The following is a 7,997-nucleotide window of genomic DNA, read 5'->3' on the forward strand; positions in this document are numbered from 1 at the left end:
ATATGCTAGCCTAGCCGTAACGTAAAAGAAAAAAAAAACTGTAATAAAATAATACGTGCTCCCATGGGTAAAGGCTTGTGCCTGACTCTATTAGAGGTTGGAATGAAATATAATCAGAAATACCCAGGATGTAGTAGTTAAAAAAGTTAGACCTGCAAGGGGGTCTTGAACTGGTTACTCGAGGACAGTAAAGCTCCACTATAAGTGGGGTCCCAAGTAGTCAGTCGAGATGGAATGGTGTTATAGCGGAGTTAACAACAGGCCTGGGATTCGCCTGCTCAGCCAAGGGGCTGCAGACGCTCTTCCAAACCACCAGGGTCCCAGCTGCGGTGGGGCGCCACCTGGTGGCAGTTATCCTCTCTGCTTACACGTGCGTGTGAAGGCATGCCCATCTTGGGGCTGGCCAGGCACCTTGGCTTAGCTGAGCCTGCAACCAAAGGTCTCAGCGATGACGGGTGATCGGATTGGGCACGATGGAGACTGACGTCTGTGAGCAGAGGCCCAGAGGCCATTGCCCTACTGCCCTCCGGACTTGGAGAGTCATGGGTTGCCCAAAGATCATGCCAAGCTATTCCGGGCCTTACTTTTCTCATCTATGAAGTACGGTTCGGAATAAATAGCCTCATACAATTATGAGAATCACATTAGATTGCAGATATGGAGGGACGGCTCAGTCGGTGGCGCCTCGGCCTTCAGCTCAGGTCATGATCTCATGGTTCTGGTGACAGCGCGAGCCTCCTTTAGATCCTCTGTTTCCCTCTCTCTCCGCCCCTCCCCCCACTCTCTCTTCCCCAAATGAATAAACATTAAAAAAAAAAAAGTTGTAGATGTGGGGACACTTTTAAAAATGCAAAGCATTTACAAATAGAATGTCCTGAGTGTGCATGCGTGGTAACCTCATACTGCTGGTCACATTCTTCTTGCATCTAGATCTGTCCCTTGAATGGGGGAGGGAGTGGATGTGACAGAAATTCCTTTCCTTCTTTGTGCAAGGCAGTGTGCCTGACTGGAGACTTCAGGGGCCCATAAAACCACTTTAGAATAAACCATCTGTGACTATTTCTTTATATGTCATGGACACATGGGATGTTTTCTGTTGCAACTATTAACATTCAAAAACAGAGTTTTGTTTGGGCATAATTAAAATTTTTAGTGATATTTTAATTAAAAAAAAACAAAAACAAACATTATCCACATCCCCAATGGGGAAATTTATTTATCCTAGTCAGGCAGGAATCAGAGACAGAGCAAAAATCAGAATGGCCCCCCTTTCAAAATATCTCTAGATTATTGTATTTCTGGCTGTTTTCATTCATGGTATAGCTTCTGTAAGTGACTTTAGCTTTAATCATTCTAAATGTTCATTTTTAAATGCTTGTTTTCTGAAGCTTTACCACTTTGAGTTGTTGTTTCCCTATTTTGAAACCAAAGTCTTGGATTTCTCAAGATTGACCCCCTTGTGGGCTTTTATGGGTTCTTGTTTTTGTTGTTTTGTTTGTTTTTCCAGCATAGTAAGGGAGACTTCGTTGTGGGGGTGGGGCAGGGCCAGGCTATTACAACAGGCAGAGGGATGGTTGTAAAGGAATTTTGCAGTGTGGGAGAGGCTCTGGGCTCCACTCCCAATGCCACGTGGCCAAGTGGGAATGTGTAGCCAAAGGGCAGGGTGAGAGCCGGTGGATGGAAAATTATTGAGGAAATATCAGTAGTAAGGGGGATTCCGGTGAACTTGACCTAATAGGATTCTTGCTGAAGACAAGACCCCTGTGTTTTGTCTTGTTTTCTAAATCAAAGGCCTGTGGTTCTGAGAGTTCATCAGTCGTTCCCTCGGGCCGCTCAGGATGCAAGTCAGGACCAGTCATTTCTACATTTTCAGTGTCCCCAGAATCTCTGCTTCCTCTACCTCCTATCTCATCCACAACACTAGAGTCTTAGCTGGCCAGCCATTTGTTATTTTTCTTAAGATTTATAAGGGCATTTGCGAGCCTTTATAATCTCATTCCATCGCACACTTTAAGTGGGTCTGTTCTTGGTATTGCTCCTTGAGGACATTTTCTTTTTTCTCTGAATTCCATTTCAGAAACTTTAGGATGCGTCCTTACATTGTTTTGGGGATTGTTTTTTGCACATGTCATATCCTGATGGGCTCTAATTGACTCTGGATCACAATGCTTTGTTTCTTTTCTCTTTTAACTTACGTGTTTATTGGTTATTAACAACTTTACTATCCCTTATGTGGTGTTATTTTCATTTTCATCTGGGAAATCGATGTCAGCGATAAGTCCACTAAACAAAGGCTGTCATTTCTTCCCTTGTTGGGGTCCGGGTTGGGAGGGTGGGGGAGAACAACGTGGGGCAGCCAGGGCTGGCTATGGCAGAAATGGGTTTATTTAACAACCTTTAATTGGGTGTCCAGCAGGAACCAGGCACTGGAGGATACACAAGCGAATAAGGTATCTATGGTTGGTGTATTTGCCAACACAGCATCCACTTTTCTGGGAACAGCACCACATTAGTTAGACTTCACGGTTGTAATCACAGAAATTGACAGGTCAACCTTAGCCAAAGGGAATTTCTTGGAAGACTATTGGCGGGTCTCTACCACAAATGAACGTTAAAGTAACCAGGCTTGGGGGATAGCAGAAACCAAAAGAGAAGCAATAGCCTGGATGGAAGTCCAGCAAGGGCTGCCTGGCCATGGCTATGAGGGTCTATGGATGGCAATTTACCAGGAGGAAACGTCAGAAGTAAAGGGGATGATCCCCCTGCTCAGTATATAAAATTCAGCTAAGTCCTTACAATGGACCTGATGGGTTAGCAGAAGGGCTGGTTCCTGAAACTGGGAAAGCGTTGAGTAGAAGAGGCCACCATAAGAAGAGCAGCTTCTTTCTGTTCAGGGACACAGCCCACTTATGTGACTACAAGAGACGGAGTGATTGTCTTGACCTCCTACCTGGACTTCCTACTGGCCAAACCCACCTGGACACCAGAGGCAATGGGCCCTTCGATGTAGCCCATACAGATCAGCTTGGAGAGCAGGCAGGAATCAGAGTTCTGGGGCATGGAGAAGGTGGAAAAAGGATTGGATTTGGAAGGAGAAGGGAAGTATCTAGCACACAGAGGCATAAGGCCTGAGTCAGGATTCCTGGGACACTGAACGTTAAGGGGATAAACACAAAGAGCGCATAGTGGGGACTTATTCATGCCACTGAGTGTCCCAAACAGACTGGAGATTAAATCCAAGTCCTACATCCTTGGTGGCGCCCTGGATCAGCTCCTTCCAGTCTCTTCAGTTTCTTCAGCGATCTCTTTGATTCTGTGAGCCATTCTTTTTTTTTTTTTTTTTTCAACGTTTATTTATTTTTGGGACAGAGAGAGACAGAGCATGAACGGGGGAGGGGCAGAGAGAGAGGGAGACACAGAATCGGAAACAGGCTCCAGGCTCTGAGCCATCAGCCCAGAGCCCGACGCGGGGCTCGAACTCCCAGACCGCGAGATCGTGACCTGGCCGAAGTCGGACGCTTAACCGACTGCGCCACCCAGGCGCCCCTGTGAGCCATTCTCAAATGGACACAAGGACACAAAACCCAGGCTCCTCCTGCCTCAGAGTTGTCCCTGTTGACTGCACCTGGAGAATTCTGGTTGGTACTAGTTTCGTATGGATTGGTACTACAGCATGGGCTGCAGGCCATATAGGTCCCCAACAAGATAGAATAGAATGAATGCAGCAAGATTCCATGAACATTCTGGGGTGAAAACTTAGCCGTCAGTGGTCCACAGCCAATTAAATAACCAGTAGTTGATAACAAGGACCACTTGACAACAGACGTGTCTGCTGGAGGCAGGCGGTTGCTGCCTTAGGACAAGATAAAGGGTATGAAGAATTCCAGAACACTGGAGTAGAATGGGTGCTTCTGATGACACCGAATAACTCAAAGAGAACAGAAGTTAAAGGGAAAAACTCACATTTGGTTCTCTCGGTTATTGAATTATGAAGGCTGTCGAGGTCACAGCTTCAAGCCAGTCTCTTGTGTGACAGAGGCACAGTGTAAGAGTGAGACTCCAATTGGAAAAGGCCTGAAAGACCCACCCTCGGGTCCTTCTGAAAACTCCCCACTGCCCATCCCGTGTGAGAGGAAGCCGTTCCTTCCTTGCGAGAAGGGTGCTGAAGATTCCCTTCCGTGTTACGAGGCCAGTAACCAGAATTCAACTCTATGATGCCCCAGCAGGTGTGGGTAGGTATGTATGGGAATCAGTGTAGGGGAGAGAAAGCATTTTTTTTTCAATATATGAAATTTATTGTCAAATTAAGAAAGCATTTACCTAGGAAAACATATCGAAGGAATTGGGCAATTTCTATCTGTAAAGTCTCTAAATATTGATGAGTACCAATTTTAAGGCACTCCATCAGGGAGGGAGAACATAATTTTTAGAGAGGATTGTTTCACTGAAGTGGATGCTGTTACCAGAGATGACATCATAATTGTGCTATTTCTCACAGCGCCGTATATTATAGTTTGCTGTGTTGGCTGAAGCGAAACTCAATTCGGCCTGGTTCACATTAAAGAATGGTGAGAGGCCAGAAATTCCTTGATGCGATGTAGAGAAAGGAATTCAAAGCCTTTGGGAGATAAGAAATCATGTACCTACTGCCGCCCTTTGCCTGACTCCATCCTTTGAGAAGGCTCTGAACGCTTGCACATCCTCAAGGTTTTGAGAAAGCGCTAGAATGTTTAAGAGGCTCTCTTTAAACGCGTAAATGGGCTCTGTAATCTCAGTGACGAGAAGAGAGTTCTAGGGAGCACTCAAGGACCAGAAGCGTAGTTCTGCATGATAATCAGAGCTGAGAATGGTTTGAACTTTCAAGATTCTGTGTCTGTGGTTCATTAATCAAGGATGCTTTCGGGACATTTTTCATGCCATCTGGCTGCCTGTCCTCCTTTCTGGGGATTTACACATTGTGAGTTTCACTTCCTCGAGGCGGAAGCCAGGCCTGACTTTCGTAGCCTCCTTTCAGCCCAAGCGCATCCAGGCCAGGGCCACTGGTGGGAGCTGAAGGATACGTGCCACAGTGGGGACACGGAGTCCTCCTTGGAGCAGTCCCGCAGCCGTGGTTGGGCCACTGTTCCTTGTCCCGGCTACGTAAGCCCTCAAGCCATTTCTCTCTTGCCCTTCCAGAAACTCTGTCAGCCACTGGATATCCTTTGAGATGTTCATTTCATGCTTGAACTAGAGTTGGTTGTTGACAACTAAAATATCAGGACTGGTTTGGGGTCTCTAGGAATCAAATTGATAGGCAATGGCTCAGGTCATTTGTATCATCAAATGAAAGCTGGCTCTGATGAATAGGGTTAGAGAATCATGCCTGCTTATCACTCCTCAGTCCTCAGTCAGTGCTCACACCCGGGATCTGTGAATGAGGGGAAGGCCGGGATCCTTAACCGGGGATCCTATTACAAACACCGAAAACCACCTGCCATGAATGTTCCTTCTAGGAATCTCCAAAGAGACCTTAGGCCATTTACAGTGATAATGTGCCCTCATAAAAGGAAAACACAGAAACTTTTGGGAACCTCGGGCTACTGACTCTGAGTTAACACCAACCGGGGGGGGGGGGGGCGGCAGGGGGGCCCAAAATGCTACGCCTATCAGACTGGAATCCTTCAGACCCAGTGTTGGGTAGAAAAACTGTCTCAAGGGAACACGCAAAGTGTAACACAATCTGTCTAAACTCTTCATCCCTATCCGGAAACATGCAAGTGAGCAAAACAAGCCAGTGAACCCTGGATAACTTAGCAAGGATGTACAGAGATGCTTGAGGCCCATGGCGGGGTGCCTCCCTGAACAGATAGCAAAGAGTCAGATTTTGGTGGACATCTGTTATTGTCAGCCACCAGACATCCGTTCCCCTAGCCGTTCTCTTGTGACACCCCTCAATTTCCCTTGGGGAAACCACCCGGCCTGCTGCAGCGTTTGATGAGATGTTCAATTAGCCACCCTTACCTGAATGCCCAGAGCTGTTCTGATGTCAGTGCACTCCAAGACTGGCTCTTTAACGGTCCCTTTGAGTCTGTGAGCTAACCCAGATCCTTCCAATAAATTCCCTTTGGTTTAAATTTGAGTCAGCTTCTTTTATCTGCAAAGAACTCTAATAATATACAGTGGCATCTATTCTCAAAGGGTTCCTAGCCCCACCAAGGAAATGAACATGTAAACAAGGATAAAGGTGTGAGAAGGGCAATAAACAGGCAGACACAGAGTACGATATTAGCGTAGAGGAACTCCCATCAGTAGGGACAAGGATCACGACAGCAATAGGTAGAAATGCAAGGAAAGTTCCTTGCGTAGAGTGAAGGACAAACAACACCCTCCTAGTGTCTAAACACCCCGTGCGTTTTGGAGACCACAAGAAATTTAGCATGTGGGAACGTGAGGTTCAATGGAAGCAGCCTCTGGAGAAGCGGAGGGGCTGGAGATCGATCCAAGCCTGGCCATTTCATAACAGCGAGTTTAGTTTTTCTCAAGGGTGAAGCTGTGGTCAGAATGGTGTTTCAGAAAGATCGCTCTTTCGAAGTAAAGAAGGGAAGTGGGTTGGGAGAAATCGGAAACTCATTGGACTTTGGAGTTAGACTGGGTTCAGGTCCTGGCCCTGCTAACTGACTCCCTCTATGACCTTAAGCAAGTTCTTGAACCTCTCTGAGGCTCATATTCATCATCTGTAAAATGTGATAACAAGAGTATCTACCTCCCAATGAGTTGCGTGGATTAAGTGATCTCTGTAAAGTTTCACCATAGGGTTGGGCACATGGTAAGTTGCTAACGAAGTTAGCTATTATTGGCATAATGATGACAGCTTGGGAGACCAGCTGGGGTCATCGCAATAGTTTAGGTGAGAGTTGATGGAGTTTTAAACCAAGGCAATAGAAATGAGGGCGGAGAGCCCCTAAATGTTTGTAAATACACTGCATCAGTTGAGTGACTGGCCATTCATACAGGGACACTGTGAGAGTGGCATGGGTACATATCAATGATGATATAGGACCACAAGCATACATTGGGGAGCATGGTCACCCTTCACATTAGCTTGTTCTAAGTTCTGCTGCTAGACATCCCTCACCAGCACCAACACTGCTCAGCTTGATTACAGCAGGCTGGAAGGAAATTTGTTTGGTTTTTATTTTTATTGCAGATGAAAAGAAACCCACAGACACTGGGCATACTCCCAGCTCGTGTCTTTTATGATCCTCTTGAGCCAGGATTTATAGCTCAGCCCACCTGAGCGTGCACAAGGGGAAGAGGGGCACGTTCTTTCTCACTCTGTCACTCTATTTCCTATCGTGTGGACTCTAGAAAGGTGGGTCCTCTAGCCTTGATTTGCAGACCCGTGACTCAAACACCATGCCAGCCTCAGTGGGCTTCCTGTGTCTCCGGAATAGGGCTCAGTATCTCTCCCACACTGTCCCTCGAGGCAGGTAACTTGTCTGTTTGGGCCTCTCTAATATGCCCAGCATCAAGCACAGTGCCTGGCACCTAGAGGGGGCTTGATTAATAGTTACTGAATATTGTGGTAGTGTTGTCCACGTAAGTATTTGCCATTTGTCCAGAGGCTGGCCAGAGCTCCTGCCCCACCCCTCATACACACAGATACTGTGTCTTCCAGTTTGCTTTCATTAGGCCCGGGCTAGGAAAAGCCAAATCCGTTAGGACTCCTGGTCACTGGTGGTCATCGTCATAGTTGGTCGGCATCATTGTCAAGATTTGTCTCACTTTGGGTTTGCAGCAGCCCTGCCTCTGTTTCCCCCTACCCCCCTGAATGAGGAAGTTGGCTTTTTCCTCAGGCCCGTTCCTCTGGACTGGACTTCTTGGCTCTGCTTGGCTGCTTTGGGGTTCCAGCTGAGCAGACAGAACATTTTTCCCATTTATTTTCCTAAGGGGTGAGCTCCCGTTCCTAATCGGTCCATCCCCAGCCTGAAGCCCTGCAGAGCACAGCCCGTAACAAC

Source organism: Puma concolor, chromosome A2 (genome assembly GCF_028749965.1).
Source record: "Puma concolor isolate L17-30 chromosome A2, mPumCon1.1.hap2, whole genome shotgun sequence".
In the NCBI taxonomy this organism is placed as follows: Eukaryota; Metazoa; Chordata; class Mammalia; order Carnivora; family Felidae; genus Puma; species Puma concolor.